Source organism: Equus quagga, chromosome 4 (genome assembly GCF_021613505.1).
Source record: "Equus quagga isolate Etosha38 chromosome 4, UCLA_HA_Equagga_1.0, whole genome shotgun sequence".
NCBI lineage: Eukaryota > Metazoa > Chordata > Mammalia > Perissodactyla > Equidae > Equus > Equus quagga.
Window position 1 is genome coordinate 67,448,974 of NC_060270.1, and position 14,688 is coordinate 67,463,661.

General features: G+C 37.9%; 1 protein-coding gene across 1 annotated transcript in view; it reads right to left on the reverse strand.

The window, feature by feature from the left end:
* The window catches only part of CNTNAP5 (contactin associated protein family member 5), a 765,902-nt gene that overhangs the window by 277,102 nt on the left and 474,112 nt on the right, over positions 1–14,688 (reverse strand). The window lies entirely within an intron of this gene.

Below are 14,688 nucleotides of genomic sequence, written 5' to 3' on the forward strand. Positions count from 1 at the left end.
ACTAGTGTCCCAACACAGTGGACTCGCATCCTCCATTCATCTTAACATTCATTCTTCTAATTGGCTCAGAAGTTACATCCTCTAAAAATCTCCCCTTAGTTTTTATATGGCCCTTCTTTCTAATAAAGTGTAGGTCCCTCCTCTGTGCCCACACAGCGAGGATCATCATACACTGCTCTGTCTCCCCCAGTGGTTACAGAATCTGTGAGAGCAGTGGCTGTGTGTTGTTTGACACTGAGTTCCAGAATCTTAGCAGAGTGCCACACTGACAGCAGTTCAAAAGTGATTAGTGAATGAAAAACTGAATGGATATATACAGTCATGACTTTTTATCAATAAAGTAAAATGACAGTATCTTATTTCTATATACCCAGAGCTCAGCACAGTAGCTAACATATAGTAGGTGCCCAATCAGGTATAGTCCATTTTGACTTAACAAGCATTTCCTGAGTTCCTAATATATGTCAACAGTGTGGTTACCACCAGATGACAGACTATGAATAAAGCAATCAGTCTGTGCTTTAGGAATCTCACAGCCTGGTTGCAGCCACAAAGTCTTTATGTGCTCAGAGGGAGGCAGACACAAATGCCCTGAGATTGGGTACTTTGATCAATTGGCAGGTATGAGAAATATATAAATCTCATTACACCAACATGAATGAATCCAGTGGGGTGTAAAGGAGGCATCTGCTGTGTCATGCGTGAGAATGTAGAATGTCACCTCATGCTTTAGACAAAACGGTGTAGCTCAGAGCAGCAGGTACACATCCAATTATGTCATTCTCCTATGCTTAAAACACTTCAGTGGCTCCCAACAGCTTTAAGATATAGCACCAACTCCTCACCTTAGCCAGCATGCCCCTGTGACTAATGCTCCGTCCCAGGAATATGAAGCTGCTGTTTGTCATGATCAAGTGTGAGGGGTGTCTCAAATAATTCATTACGAATAAAGTCCTAAAGCTTGAGAGGGTTTGACTTTTTATAAATTAGAGTGAATTCAAGGTTATCTTTGTACTCATGTAATTCTCTTTTGCAACCACATATACTTTCTGAAGCAAAAGGTAAATGGGTGGGTCACAGTTTGCACCCTTCATACTGAGCATAGCATAAAGCTTATTTCTGTTTGCTCAAAACTGATAACACACCTGGGTGTGTGTCGCACACATTAAAGTCAGCTCTGATATGTGTTTCCCCTCCCAACCTTTCCCACACTCCCAAGATGACCGCCATACGAAAAGAGTTGCTGTTCCCACACAGCGTAAATACCACCCAGATAACATGTGGGGAGTTACATAGTGGTGGACAACATGAGCCCTGGAATCAAACTGGGTGGTTTTGCATCACAGGTCTACCATTTACTACCTAGGTGAGCTTGGATAAGCTACTGCACCTGTGGTAGGCAACCTCTAAGACGGATCATCTTGTCCACACTTCTTAGTGTTCATGTCCTGTTCATGAATTTGTGCCCTCCCCTTGAGTGTGGGCTCGACTTATGCATTTGCTTCTAAGAGAATATGACACAAATGATAACTGTCATTTCCAAGAGTAGATTATAAAAAAACAATGGCTTCCATCTTGGGTGCTCCTGGATCACTCACTCTCGGAGAAGCCAACTGCTACGTCACAAGGCAGCCCTGTGAAGAGGCCCACATGAATGAGCATGAAAGCTTCTGAGCCATGCCATGTGAGTGAGCTCTGAAGCAAATCTCCATAGTTAAGCATTGTTTGAAATGACTGCAGCTCTGGCTGACATCTGAATTGCAGCCCTGTGAGAGACCGAGCCATAACAACCAGCTAAGTTACTCATGGACCTAGAGAAACTATGAGGTGATAATGTCTGTTGTTTCCAGATGTTAAGTTTTGCTGTAATTCATTATGCAGCAATAAATAGATAATAAACTCTCAAAGCATTAATTTTCTCATGTGGCTCTGGGTATAAAAAGAGCCTACCTCATACAATTGTGGTAAAGATTCAAAGAGATAATCCATGCACAGCACTGAGCAGAGTGCTTGGCACATAGAAAGTGCTAGATAAATATGAACTCTTATTCGTATTATTGCATTGTTTCATGCCATGTTGCCTCTTCTTTTTTTTTTTTGCCAGTTTTTTGTTTACTTGATTTTTTTTTCAGTTTTTATCATGAACTACAAGGCTTGTTATGAAAAACCCATAGACCCTACATCCCTTTTGTGCAGAGATGATGAATTTTAATTCTTACTTCATTCTTTTGGTATTAACTATTGTATATCTAAATAGCACATCAAAATTGCTACTTCTTGATTTTTCATTTTTACAAGTTATCTATTCACTCGGAAATGGAAGATGAGGATTTAGCTTTCTCATCACTCCCTCCATATTCAAAGCACTTTCTATTTCCCCATACTTCCAATATAGTTGCATTGTTATTTCAGTTAGATCAATGGTTACTGTTTGCACTGATATGGCAACATACTTGCTATTCACAAATAGCAAATATTATAGTATAACTACTTTTCCTTTTGTGAATAAAATTTAGTTTTTCTTGAAATTAATAATATCTTATTCTCTCATCTGCCTAGTTTTCTACGCATACATCACAAATTTAACTCCAAATTCACTAACAAATCTCTAAACTGCCTCCAAAAAACATCAGGTAAAAACTAATATAAATGGATACCTATTGGGAGAGAGAAAAAGAATGGGGGAGAGGGGGCAGGGATGAAAGCTAGACCATTTTAGATATTTTAACTCCAAAACAATACAAATACTTTAAATAGCTAGAAAAGAAAATTAAATATAATAGAAGAAAAAGAGCAATTCCTAAGCATTGAAAGGAAATTAAAACAAATCACTTTAAATAGGATTTCTTTCAAGTGATATTAAAATTCACTATTTTCTTGTTAACTTTTGATTACAGAAACTTTCAAATACATGCAAAGAATACAGAGTAATAAAATGCACCTGATATTATTACAACCAGCTTCAACAGATTATCAATATTTGGCTAATCTTTTTTTTTAATATTGGCACCTGAGCTAACATCTGTTGCCCGTCTTTTTTTTTTTTTTCTTCTTCTTCTCTCTAAAGCCCCCCAGTACATAGTTGTATATTCTAGTGGTAGGTCCTTCTGATTGTGCTGTGTGGGATGCTGCTTCAGCATGACCTGATGAGCAGTGCTGTGTCTGTGCCCAAGATCCGAATCAGTGAAACCCTGGGCCCCTGAAGCGGAGTGTGCGAACTTAAACACTCATCTATGGGGTGGGCCTGGGCTAATCTTCTTTTATCTATATTCTCAGTGTATCAATTATCCATTGCTGGCTAAGAAACACTCCAAAATTGACTGAAGACAGTAATCATTCCATGATTCTGTGGGTCAGCAATTTAGGCTGGGCTGAGCCAAGCATTTCTTGGTCAGGCACAGATTGTTGGGAAGGCCATTTGTTCATCGGCAATCACCTGCTGGGTCAGCGGGGCTTACTGACAGCATGCTGGTGTGCTTTGGTTTTCCCGTGTGTGGTCTCTCATACTCTAGTGGGCAAATTTCCATGATAAAATCTCCACGATCAGCAAGAAGGAAAGCACTTGTTAGGTCTCTTACTTCATAGTGTTTGTTGATGCCCCTTTGACCAAAGCAGGTCAACTAGTCAACCAAACTCCAAATAGAACATTCCAAGGACCTAAAAGGAAATGGAGCTATAGGATAGAAGTGGACTGTGCCAGTGTTTGACTTCATGGAACAGCATCACACTGCATTGTAATGTGAGCATAAAAGAAACTTTCATTTTGCTAAGGGATTGAGGTTTGGGGATCAGTAACTAAGTTTGTTAGCCTACCATTCCCAATATACATTCTCTTTAAACTTTGGTTCAGTTACTGGGAGACCTCTGATAGCAAAGCCTGGTAACAAGCCCTCTTATTTATAGATACTGTAAACAAGCTCATAAAACACAAGGACTTTGCCCAAAGACACACCAGCTGGTAAGTGGTTGATCTAATTTTATCATTCCTTTTTGATTTATTATTGGGAATACTTCATAAAACAAACATTTCTCATCAATTGTTTTGTTTCCTTAAACTACAAGATTGTATGGGAAAAGCAAGATCAAGGTTTGATGCTTTCCTTTTCATTCATCAGTTTCAAAATACTGAAGTGGTTCCCTACCATCCTCCAAAAGTGACCAATGAGAATATTTTTAGTCTTATTATGAACTCATAGGTTTAAACATAGTTGAAGTTAAAACAGTAATTTCACTAATGGGAAACAGTAGGATGTACCTAGCAGAAAAAAATAAAACATAACAAAAGTCTCAAATTTATTAAATTTTTATTGTTAAATAATACTGCTATTGATTAATTAAATTACTATACATATATTGCAAAAAAGCTACTAATTATGTTATTGAAAACAGAAACTAAAATTTTTACATTAAAAGACAAAATATAAAATGCAGAAAATATATGAAATTCTGCAATCTTAATCTGAGTAGGTAATATCAATTTAGATTCATTATTTTTTATTTTTTTAGTGATGTATATTCATGTTTTGACCACTGAAAGAACTAGAAGCACCTTAATGCACAGACTGCGGTCTCTGAATACAATTTCTCTCTAAAAGGATGGGTTTTACTGAGTCTGTGTTTGGAACAGGATGAGATGGGAATGCCTTTTTGTGCCTGAAAGTAAGAAAGCTATCAAAAATTGGAATTATGTCAAACACGGCACAGGATCAAATTTGATGGAACAATTTGGGTATCAAAAAGAATAGTCACTGCACTTGTGGGAGTAATGTTGTAATGCACAGAAATGTCAAATCACTGTGTTGTACATCTGAAACTAATATAATATTGTATGTCAACTATACTTCAATAAAAACAAGAGTCACCGCATTTGCGTATTTAAATATATATAACCTACTAATTCATTATCGTCTATCTCTCTCTCTCCCTATCTCTCTATCTATCTATCATCTATCATTTATCTATCTAAGTCCACTGGTCACCTTTGGAAGTTGCTAGAGAATAAAGTCCTTTTCCGAAAATTGGAAACAATTCAGATTGTAGCCTGCCTTTCTTGTATGGACTGTATTTGATAATAACCTAATATTCCATGAGAAATATTATTAGAGAATAACCAAAGCCAGAAAGTGCAAAAGAATAATAAAATTTGAAAATTTTCCTTTGATAATCACCAATGAAATAAAAAATTAGACAGTGATCATCAAAGACTGCTAAAATCATTAGGTCAAAAGCTAATGGGAGACTTTTTAGTAGATGGATTAAATTAACAATACCCAAACTCATGGATCAATCTCAATATCCCCCAAAGTGATTATTAAATTGCCAGTAATGTGATGCAATGAGAAATACACAGCACTGCCTAAGCTTTGCCAAAAATCTGAAGCTGAATCTAATCAAGCCATGAGATTTAAACACCAGTTTATAATAAGAGGTAGAGAAACATGCTCACCCAAACTATAAGGATATGATTAGTTAAATCTAGAATGTGGGAACAACTGACTCAGTTTCTTCAACAAATAAATGGCAAAAAGGGGATAGAGATGCAGGAGACATATCAATCAAACATTATGTGTGGACTTGATTTGGATCCTGATTCAAACAAACCAGAGAAAAATAATTAAGATTTACTATCAGATGATATTAAGAAAGTATTTTTAATTTTGGTTGAGTATGGTAGTGGTAGTGTGGTTTTGCTTCAAAAGATAAAAGTTGTTCTTTGCTAGAGATACATACAGAGGTATTTGAAGCAAAATGATATGACCACAATTTGTTCTTAAAGCGCTCCCTCAAAACAAATTAAAAAAAGAGGGGCAGAGAGGAAACAAAAATAACAGCATATAAATGTTGACTCTGAGGGAAGTGTACACGGGACACAATTGTACTGTTCTATCTCCTGTGTATGTTTGAAAATTTTTAAGAATAAACATTTTGTTTTAATATGTCGGCATTTCGGATATTCTATAGCCTTCAACTTCTTTGAAAACTTAGCTTCTGGATCTTTCTGATCTGCTGCAGCATGGATATTGTGTTTCCAATCTGGTGCACAGCCGACTCCCTGGTCACTCCCTCACCATCATGCTGGGCATTCCCTTTTGAAACTGGCTTTTTCACCCAGCATAACACCCTCGAAATCCATTCGAGTTGTTTCATGTATCAATAGTTTATTCCTGTTTAATTGCTGCATAAAATTCCATGGTATGGATATACCACCATTTGTTTGATCATTAACCAAATGTCCTTCAATGGCTAGTTCAGTTGGAGCATTTTAAAATTCTCCAGAGTCTTTTTTTCTCCTTCTGAATATCATTTTTTAAATAGCATGCAGTTCTTGATTCCTTGATGCAATATATCTCTAATATCTCAGAATACTAATTATAATATAGTTTCTTTGTCATTTTCTTCTCTGTATACACTAACTCCTCCAAGTTGTGTGTGTGTGTGTGTTTAGTTGGTTTATTTGTTTTGGGTTTTGTTTTTGATCTCTATCTTATCTTTTATTTTATACTGTTTTCTTGGATGTCAGGTGATCTTTTGTAGCCATCTCATATTTAACAGTGGTCTCTAGAATACTGATTGCTCTAAGCAAATGTCTGTGGTTTGCCCTCCAAAGACATTGCTGTAGAGTTGTCTGGCTGGATCATGTCATGGGAAATCCCCATGTTAATGTCTTTATGTATTTTCTCTGGGTCTCGTTAGAGTCTATGACTTAGAGGGATGTTTTACATGAGATTTTGAAGGTGTAAGCGACACAGCACACATTTTATGCTTGTAAGGTCACAGCAGGGCATGAGGTGATGTTATAGACCATACATACCGACACTTATCTTCTGACTTAAGTTGTTAATGTAAGGCACCCAAGCCACACTAGCTGCTACTCCACATAGGCTATCTTCTCCTTCAACTTCCCTAACTCCTGATAGATGCACTTTAGATCTCTTATGATCACCTCGTCACCAAAGGTGGACATTTGGCGATGGTAAGAGTCAAGGTAATTCTCTGATCAGCTGCTGACCGAACCATTAAAAAATGTATACTTATATATCATTTATTATTATTTGTGTGAACTTTTAGAAGGAAGTGAAGGTAAATACATATGCCCAATCTACCAACTCTTCCAGGAAGTACACCATGCTACTTTTTTATTGAATTTTTCTTCCTATGCAAACAAGTACTCCACACACATTTTTCAGAACCTACTAATTTTTCAGTAACTCTAGGTGAGGCTCTTAGAAAACTAAATGAAAAAGACATAGTTCTAGACCTCAAGTAAGTCAGGGTCTTAAATTGACCAAAATTAACCCCAATACAGACAGAAAATTTTAAAAACCAATTCCTAAAAGAAAAAGTATTTAAAGAGCTCCTCTAGGAAAAAACAGGAGGATGATATGGTTTCTCAAGAAAATCTACTAAAGAGTAGATAATCCTAATACTATTTATATTCTCCAAAGTACAGAAAAAGAAAGAAATCTTCAAAAGTTCTTATGTGAAGTAAACATAAAGGTGACCTCCACACCCACCAAAGATCACACCAAAAAAGAAAACTGTGGACTCACTTATGAATATCAATAAAAATTTTTTGCATAAAATATCAGCAAATAGAACCCAATGGCATATTTTAAAAGGATATGATGGCCAAGTGAGGGCTTAATCCAAAAATGCAGGAGTGGTTCAATATTAGGAAATGTATTACCATATATATTTATATATATACATGTATCATAACAATAATAGGGCTAAGGAGAAAAATTATTTGATCATCTCTATGCATTTAAAAAGACTTGATATGAATTATACCAGTTCTAAATTGCCATTGGAGGTCATCTTTAGGAGAACCATCACATTTCCTGTTGGGAAGAAGATGGGAACATGAAGGAAAAACAAAAGAATCTCTATCAGTGGCAATACTGGTCTCCATTAAAAACATCAACTAGTAAATGCTAATGCCAATGCTGCATTTGCAGGTCTAATATTACAGGTACACACAAAGATAAGTGCTCTTCAATGAAAATGACAATGATAGACATATTAAGACTCTTTAGAATAAATTTTTATATTAATATGAACAGATGTACAATGTAGCTGGACAGAACAGATGGATCAGTGTTTTCATATTTAAGGAAAATAGTCTGAATCTAGTTCTGGCAGCTAATTTATTGCCTAAGGTACAATTTGAAATGTCCTTGTGATGCTCACTCTCATTAAAGATAATAATAGTATTCAGACAGCAAAATAGTTTTATTTAGACCTCACCTTTTCAAGTACCAAGGTCAGAGCTGTAGTTTTTCTGCCCCCAGTTTATATTACTATTGTAAAACTACAGAAATACACAAGAAACTCACTTTCAAGAGAAGTACACATTTTTAAGGCCTTAAAAATGTTTCAGTCCTATTTCTTTCCTTTTTCTCTATGTCTCCAGTAATCTAATATTTACCACATTGTTGCATATAGTTACAGATCTTCATACACAGCCTACAGACATAAATAAGATCAAATTAATTCTAGTAATTAAATCAATGTTTGTGAAGCATTTTGCATGTAATAGCCATTTATTTAATTAAGTTTATCAAGCCCCTTGTGCAGTAGGTTTGCAGAACTTTGCCTTGGTCTGATTTCAGTGAAGAAAAGAAAAAAATAATATGTTAAAACTGATGGGATTGCTGAAATTAGTTCAAAAAAATGTGTCAGGGGATTAAATTAGAAAATAGATTTTTTGATGTCCCAGTCTGCACATCGCTCGTACAGGCTGAAAATAGACATAGATTTGGTAACATTTTCATTACTTAAAAGGAAGTTAGTGGAGATGGAAACAGATTAGCAGTTGCTAAAGGTGAGGAATGAGGGGATGAAAGAGGGTAGGTGTGGCTAATAAGGGACAGCATGAGGGGTGCTTGTGGTGAAACTATTCTACATCTTGATTATGGTGGTGATTACACAAATCTATATATGTGATAAAATTGCACGGAAATACACATACACACATTTGAGTGCATGTCAAAATGGAATAATCTGAATAAACTCTGTGTATTTTACCAATGTCATTTTCCAGGTTTTAACTCTGTTCCACAGTTATGCAAGATAATACCACCTGGGGAAACTGAGTAAAGAATATGTAGGACCTCCTGGTACTTTTTATTTTTTTGCAATTTACTATGAATTATTTCAAAATGAAAGCTTTAAAAGGAGAGTTACAATGGAACAATTCTCCTCCTAGGTATATACTCCGTAGATATGAAAACATGTGACCCCATAAAAACTTGTACATGAATGTTCATAGGAGCGTTATTCATAATGGCCAAAAAATGGAAACAACCCAATGCTCATCAACTGATGATTGGTAAACAAATGTGATATAAACATACAGTGAAATATGATTAGGCAATGGGAGGGAATGAAGCACTGAAACACGCTGCAACATGAATAAACATTGAACCTTGGAAATATTATGTTAAGTGAAAGAAGCTCGTCACAAAATGTCACATACTGTATGATTCCATTTATGTGAAATGTCCGCATAAGGCAAGTCTACATAGAAAGAAAGTGTGTTAGCGACTGCCAGGGGCTGGGGGTAGGGGGTGGGGGGGTGGGCCTTGAGAATGGTGGATGACTACTAATGTGTACAGATTTCTCTTTGGTGTGCTGAAATGTTCCATAATTAGGTAGTGATGATGGCTATACCACTGTGTGAATATGGTAAAACCACTGAAGTGTACACTATAAATAAGAGAAATTTATGATTTAAAAATATACCTCAAAAAACCTTAAAAAAAAGTGAAGGGGCAGGGTGTTAGGCCACAGAACAGGTCCCAGAAGGTTTTTTAGGTTCCTTCAGGACACACTGCACCAGAGGGAGCCCTGGTGTCTGTGACATTTGGCCCAGAGTGTGTGATTAGAGTAGCAAGCCAGTCAGATGACCTCTGGCAAGTTCCAAAGAGAAAGGAGCATGCCTGTGTCCAGCTCCACCCCTCACCCCCAGACCACAGTGGTATAGCCCTTTCTCCTTAGAAACTGCAGCACAGCTCATGACAATAAGGAGGAAACAAAGCAACAGTTGCTAAACACAGACTGAGAATCTCGTTCCTAATACTTCCTATTATAGATCACGTCATCCCGACCTTCTGTGAGTAAGTAGATTAATCTATAAATCTTACAGTAATTATCCTTAATAATGTGTTCTCTTTAAAACATAAATATGCAAACATGCTTAAGATATCCCTTCCTGGTAATCCAGATCTGAATTCAGTCTAGCTCCTCGGGTGCATGGAAGCACACAGCACTCGGAATTTTGAGGCATGTACTGGCACGAACCTCAGAGAGCATACACAGCTTCTAAAGTGGTGATTGCAAAGCAATGATTCTCTGAGTGTGGTCCTCAAACAGGCAGCAGTTGGCATCTGTCCGAGCTTCTGAACATGCAAATTCATGGACTCTATCACGAATGAGAATCTCTGGGCATAGTGTTGTGGAAACTATGTTTTAACAAGATCTCCAGGTGATTGTTTTGCAAGGTAAAACTTGAGAAACCTTGTTCTAAAAAATCTTTGAAAGTCACACATTAAATAGTGGTATATATTATAAGTTTTTTACAATTCTGTCCCATTCGCTGAATACTCAAGTTTCCAATAAATATTGGCATACTCATAGTGAAATAATAATTTTAACGTTTGCCCAGAGCGCTACGTCTCTGTATATTTTTTCTCTCCCCTTTTGTTTTCCCTCATGACATTGTACTTCTTTAGGGGAGTAATAGTCATCACGCATCTGTGAAAACCAAGAGCTAATATCAAACTCACTCGTTAAACCATCCTACTCTTGGTTAATCATTTTATCATTTTATCATTTGATGTCCTTCTAGAAAGCCTTTGAAAGCTGATAACTCAAACACCACCGATAATTTACAAAGATTTTGACAAGTTGCTTAATCTCTTGAGTTTTATTTTCCTCTGCAAGAATTCTATGAGAATTAGATGAGGTAACGTATTGAAATCGGCTGCCACAGCTCTTCACCCACAGCAGGGATTCAATGAATGGGAGCTATTCAATTGGTATCATTTATAAACCTCCAAAACAATTAAAAAAAAAGGATTGAGGACATTTATGTGGTCCTTCAGGGACTTTATCAAATATGTACTGTACCCAACCATGTGTTAGGTATAGAGTTGGGTGCTAAGGATACAAAGATGGATAAGATATTGTCCCTGTCCTCAAATTTTAAGTCAAGTGAGGAAATAGGCTAAGATATATTCTTCATTTATATGATAGAGGTTTTGGAATTAGACATTGCTTCTCTCTGTATTTTCAGAGGCTAGCCTGGTTCATAGCAGGTGTCCAAGAAATGACTGTTGGCTACTTTAGAAACACACGAATGAACAGGCTAGGAGAGCCCCCTGTGGGGACCTGTGAGGACCACTCATGTCTTCAGCAGACCTGTCCTTCAGAAAGGGCTCTCTGGAAGCTAGACCAGAAGTCAATGGACTGAGGGCAGGAAGACAAGTAAGAAGAACATTGCATTAATCTTCCTGAGGAAGAATGAAGACCTAAACAAGGGAGAGGCAATAGTAGGTCTTTTCAAAAAGAGACCTAAGCATGTGGACATTGTTATGCACTTTTGAGTTTAAAGACAATTACTCTATGGCGTATCTACAGCTCCGTATATCTGGTCACCTCCTGTGGAAAGAATTAGTCAGGCATCATTTAAAGACAAACAGGAAAAAGTATTCTTTTCTTCTGGAGAAAAATTTGTTTACAAGTTGATGTAATACGATGGTAAGATTTAAGCTTTAAATGTACCTGTCTTTCTAATCCAAAAGTCCATTTCAAATTACACAAAGATTCAGTATAAGTCCAGTCTACCACACAATAGGGAAGCAAAAAATTGTAAGAGAGAAATGTATCAAGAACAAGGAGATGGTGAGGCAACTGATCACAAGATCACATAATGATAACAGCTACCATTTGATACCATATGATGCCTACTGTGTGCCAGGCACAGCCTTAGGCACATTGATATAGAATCGCTAGCCTCCTACAGCCATACCAAGCCTCAGCTTTACAGGGGAGGAAACAGAGGCTCAGATCAGCGCCCTGATTCATCTGAGCTCACCCACCCATTGGCACAGGAGTTGTGCATGGCTGTGATCTGCATACTGTGTCCTTGACAAAGAGAGGTTCTTGCATCTTATTCAGATACGCTTAACATGAAAAATCAAACATGATATTCAGAGACTTATTTAAATTTCAGAGTCTCTAGCAAACATTCACAAACTTTCCAGCGTCTCCCCTGGTTAGCTTTGCAAACACGGCTGCCCTAAGCTCTGGAAGTTCTCCAAGGTCTCTGCAAGGACCTATCCACCTAATTGTGACTTTCTAGCTTTGCTCATAACAAAGAAAGCCTTTAGACTGTGGTAATACTTAACTCTGGAAAAGCATCCCTAAATAATATTTGTGCTCCCATTTTCTTGGGGCTTCTGACCTGATCACAAGGTAGAAAGGTGAAGAAGTGAAGCTTTGAAGAAGACAGAAAGGTGAGAATATTATTTTACTCTCTTTTATGTATGCATAAAAGCAACACAAAATAAAACAAAAGCATGGCCAAACCAGAGGCCTGGAGAGGCGAACTCATGAGCCCTGCAGACAGGCCAGGGTCAGTGACAGGCTTGGCTCCACTGGGGCTAAGCCAGCCTCTCCTTATGCTCAGAGGGTTCAGGAACCCCTGACTCATGTCATTTCTGTCATCTGACATGGAACAACACTTCACTAAAGCAGAAGGCTGGATGTTGTGAATAGATCAGATAATGAGTATAAATTGCTGGTTGATTGATACAACTGGAGAGCTAATCTTGAAAGAAAGAGAGCATAGCTCACTCAGGGACCTTGGCTTTGGTATTGAAATTGCCACCTGGTGAGCAGGGAGTCCAGGTGAGATCTCCAGCCTCTTTCCACCCCCCTCCCCCCACCCCCTGGCCACATGAACCAGTATGAGAAGTCCTGCCACCTCCAGTCTTCCAAGACCTGACTCCAGCCTGAGTTCCACACCCCCTCTCATTTGCCTGCTCCTGGTTGCAGTCAGACATTGGGAAGGAGATCCAAGTCATGTCTGGAGTGGTTCACTGCTTGTTTCATGCGAACAAGCCTTAACTTCACAACCAAATGGTAATTTCCTCCAGAGGAGAGTTCACAGCATGCAGAGAAAAAGAGAGACTTTTTAAGCCAAGGAGTTTTGCGTTAAAATCCTAGATTTGCTGCTTATGAGTTTTGTAAACCTAGCCCCATTACTACTCTAAGTTTCCTTTTTCTTAAACATTAAGGGTGCTAATAGACCTATTTTGGAAGGTTTGTAATGAATTTCCAAGCAAGCACATAGTGCTTGAAAGTAGTCTGTTCCTACACCTCTTCTTACCCTTGCTAAACAGAAAAGTTTACTTCCCATGCATTCATTAGTGTTGACTGAGAACATTCCAGCCCTGAGTGGACGCAGCAGGCACTCCGGTTCTAGCTGCATTGGAGGTGTGTACCCAGCAAGCATTCTGACTCGGTGAGCATCTCTCTATTAACTGTTCTTTCTGCAGCATTTGTTGTTGTATTCTACATATCACTTCTGCTCTGCAATTGCTATTCTGATAACCATATAATAACTATTCTGATTTTTAAGGATGTTAAGAAGAAAAAAGAATTTCTGTTCTCCAACAGAATAATGAAGAAATGAACATGTCACCATTTACAATATAATATGACATAGTTTATGAGGAGAAAATGTACAAAGTCTGGTTTATATTTGACAAAAAATGACAGCAGGCCTACTGAAGGCACTAGTCTGACGGCACTTGAGCTGGGCCTAAAAAGCTGAGTAGAAATGTCCTAGGCTGACAGGCAATCCTGCAGCCTTCCTGGCAGAGATGACAGCACATTTTAAGAGTGATGTAGGATGGCATGGCATGTGTGGGCTGCTAAGAGTAGTTTAATGTTGCTCCAGCAGAAATGATGTAGGGACATGCACCCCACCTGCACCCTAGTTCCAGGTATGACTTCCCATGTGTGTGATTCTCACATTCTTTCCCCTCTATCAGCTGAATAGAGGCTCCCAAGGACCTAGAAGGAGGTGGAGCTATAAGATAGAAGTGGACTAGTCCGCATGTGACTGCATAGATCAGCCACACTACAGTGTGATGTGAGCCAGACGGAAACTTTAATTTTGCTAAGCCAGCAAGGTCTGGGGATTGTTTATCACCTTAGCCTGCTTACCTTTTCATCGCTCCTTGAACTTTAGCTCAGTTACTGGGAGATTTCTGAGTGCCAAGGTTGGTGATAAGCATTCCTCTTAATGGATAATTCAAATGAACTCATATAATGTGAGAGCTTCGCCCAAAGCCATCCCAGCTGGTAAGGGGTGGGTCTGGGGATCTGACATTGGTTCCCTAACTCTAAACTCCTTGCTCTCTCCTCTAAATGCTGGAAACAAACAAAAGCTCATAAAATAGTTATATTGTGGTCATAAGTTTCTAAAACTGGTCTCAAATAGACAGAGTAATAAAGGCAATCCTTGTGAAAGTTCCTTGAAGGCATCCTTGCAAATAAGTACACAATATTTATCTGCCTATATTTCACCATCATTGTTAACGAGTCCAGAATCCTCTGTGCAGAGGCCACACTGGTAAAATAAATTAATATTTTGCATTTGCACACCATAAATCATGT